The sequence below is a fragment of the Eubalaena glacialis genome, chromosome 20, assembly GCF_028564815.1.
Source record: "Eubalaena glacialis isolate mEubGla1 chromosome 20, mEubGla1.1.hap2.+ XY, whole genome shotgun sequence".
Lineage (NCBI taxonomy): Eukaryota > Metazoa > Chordata > Mammalia > Artiodactyla > Balaenidae > Eubalaena > Eubalaena glacialis.
Window position 1 is genome coordinate 11068138 of NC_083735.1, and position 2955 is coordinate 11071092.

Here is a 2955-nt window from a genome sequence, read left to right on the forward strand (position 1 = left end):
GACTAGGGCTGTATTTTACCCCACAGCCATCCGGGATGAGCCACTTTTCTGCCACCATGTCATCAAATTCATCCGCATTAAACTTAGTAAGTCCCCACTTTGTGGAGATGTAGATCTGGAGGCCAGGGCACTTGGACTTGGCCCTGCAGAGGGCCTCAGTCACATGCTCCTCGTCCTGCAGCTTGGTGTGGATGGGCATGATGACTTGGCCGTCGTGGACCCTGGCCCCCGTGCTCTGGAGCTCTCCAAAGGCACCTCGCATACCTGTCTGCAGCCTAGATTGGGGACAGCGTGCCAGTCACGAGTGTCCACTGGAAAGGGCCGAATCCAGCGTCCCTGAGGGCAACCCGTACAGGCAACAGGCTGCACGTACCACCGAGGAGGCTGCTGTCTGCAGCCATTGCACACCGGGCCCCCACGGGGAAAGGAGCACAGTTGGCTGAATTGGCTGCAAATTAATGGCATTTTTGATTTATTTAGGGGGGATGTTGGTAGTGTTTGGTAATATGACAGCTATAGCTACTGAACAGTACCCAGAAGTTTGGGTTCCTAATGAGACTGTCTTGGGTATATTTCTTTCAGGCTTAATAATAGAGTTTTCAGTGGTGTTTTATGTTTTAAAAGATGAGGAGGTAGAAACTGTACTTTAGTGGGCTAGGGGATTGGGTAACTTATGATACAGGTGGTGAGTCTGGTTTTTTAGGGAAGAGGCTGTGGGAATTGCGGCGTTGTACAGCTGCGTTTCTTGACTGGCGATTGTTACTAGTTGGTCACTGCTTACTGGTGTTGTGGTTATTATAGAGGTTACTTGTAACTAGAATCGTGCTCAGGGCGAGGGTAAGGAGGAGTGAGAGGGGATGTAGCTTGATTAGGCCTTTTTGTTCTGATCCTAATGTAGAGAATTTTATTCGAATAAGGGAGGTGGTTTTTGGTAAAATGCTTTCTAGGCAAATTAAGTCTCGGAGAGAAGATGCTGATTTTTGGCTTGTTGACGGGTTTCAGTAGGGTGGAAGATGGTGTGTGAGAGTGGGATAGTATCCTGAGGGGTTGGAAAACTTGAAGATGTCTGAGAAATACTTATATTTTAAGTTTTGAGAAGTAAGATTAAGTTCGAGGGCTAGAGTCAAGCCGAGGATAGTTACAGCAAGGGCTGCTGTTTTACGAGGTAGGGTGTAGGTATTTGAGGGGCTGTTTCTGGAGGAGTATTGTTGGAGACAATAAACCCGGCGAAATGCTCCCAGTTAATAAGCGTTTGATAGAATTGATTAGGAATGGGTTACTTTCACTCATGAAAGTTAAGGTGGGAAAGCGAGGTTGTCCTAATAATGCAAAGAAGATAATGTGAGTACTGTGAATAGCTGTGAGGGATGTGGTGATTAGGGTTATTAGCAGGGCTCAGGCGTTGGTATAAGACGTATCAGCAGTCTTGATAATTAGGTCTTTAGAAAAAAAATCCAGTACAGAAAGGTATTCCTGTTGGGGCTAGACTTCCGATAATGAGGGCTGTTGTAGTAAAGGGTATTGCTTTGATTAGGCCCCCTATTTTTCGAATGTCTTGTTCATCGTTTAGGCTGTGAATAGTAGACCCAGAGCATATAAATAATATGGCCTTAAAACAGGTGTGTGTGCAGATGTGGAGGAATGCTAGATAAGGCTGGTTAATACCGGTTGTTACCATTACAAGGCCTAACTGGCTTGAAGTGGAGAAGGCGACAATTTTTTTAATATCATTTTGGGTAAGAGCACATATTGCTGTAAATAATGTAGTACCAGCCCCTAAGCATAGTGTTATTGTCTGAATAAGCTCATTATTTTCTGTTAAAGGGTAGAAGCGGATGAGTAGGAAAATACCTGCTACAACTGTTGTGCTTGAGGGGAGAAAGGCTGAAACAGGGGTAGCACCTTCTATATTGCTGAGGGGAGTCAAGGGCGGAGACCAAATTGGGTGGATTTTCCAGCTGCAGCTAGTACAAGTCCTATTAAAGGTAGGTTTGAGTGGCTTAGGTCAAGTATGAAGATTTGTTGCAGATCTCACACATGTAAATTAAACAGAAATCATGCTATTGATATAATAAATCCAGTGTCTCCAATACGGTTACACAGAATTGCTTGAAAAGCTGCTGTATTTGTGTCTGCTCGTCTGTACCATCATCTGATAAGCTTGTTAGTGTACAGAAATACAACAGGTTTCTGTATATTAACTTGGTATCCTGCAACCTTACCAAATTCATTGAGCTCTAGTAGTTTTCTAGTGGCGTCTTTAGGATTTTCTATATGTGGTATCATGCCACCTGGAAACATGACAGTTTTATTTCTTCCCCAATTTGGATCCCTTTTATTGCTTTTTATTTGATTGCTGTGGCTAGGACTTCCAAAACTATAATAAGTAAAAGTGGCGAGAGTGGACATCCTTGTCTTGTTCCTGATCTTAGAAGAAATGTTTCAGCTTTCCACCATTGAGTATGATGTTAGCTGTGGGCTTATTTATATGGCCTTTATGTTAAGGTATGTTTCCTCTATACCCACTTTGAGGTTTTATCATAAATGGCTGTTCAGTTTTGTCAAAAGCTTTTCTGCATCTATTGAGATAATAATATGGGTTTAATTCAATTTGTTAATGTAGTGTATCACATTGATTTGTGGATACTGAACCATCCTTATATCCCTGCTTGATCATGATATATGATCCTTTTAATGTATTCCTGGATTCAGCTGCTAATTCACTGAGGATTTTTGCATATATGTTCATCAGTGTTACTGGTTCATCAGTGTAACTTTCTTTTTTCCTTGATTTGTCTGGTTTTGGTATCAGGATGACGGTGGCTTCATAGAATGAGTTCAGAAGTGTTCCTTCCTCTGCAGTTTTTTGGAATGATTTCAGAAGGGTAGGTATTAACTCTTCTCTGAAAGTCCAGTGGAATTCACCTGTGAAGCCATCTGGTCCTGGACTTTTGT

The 2955-nt window shown here is 42.6% G+C and overlaps 1 non-coding gene and 1 pseudogene across 1 annotated transcript; both read right to left on the reverse strand.

Annotated features, from left to right (window-relative positions):
- Positions 1–319: 319 nt before the first annotated feature.
- Positions 320–454, reverse strand: LOC133081507 (small nucleolar RNA SNORA70). The gene has a single exon (XR_009698844.1). It is a non-coding gene; the product is annotated as a small nucleolar RNA SNORA70 (small nucleolar RNA).
- A 316-nt stretch (positions 455–770) lies between these two features.
- LOC133081484 (NADH-ubiquinone oxidoreductase chain 5-like) lies at positions 771–2142 on the reverse strand (annotated as a pseudogene).
- Between the last annotated feature and the right edge of the window lie 813 nt (positions 2143–2955).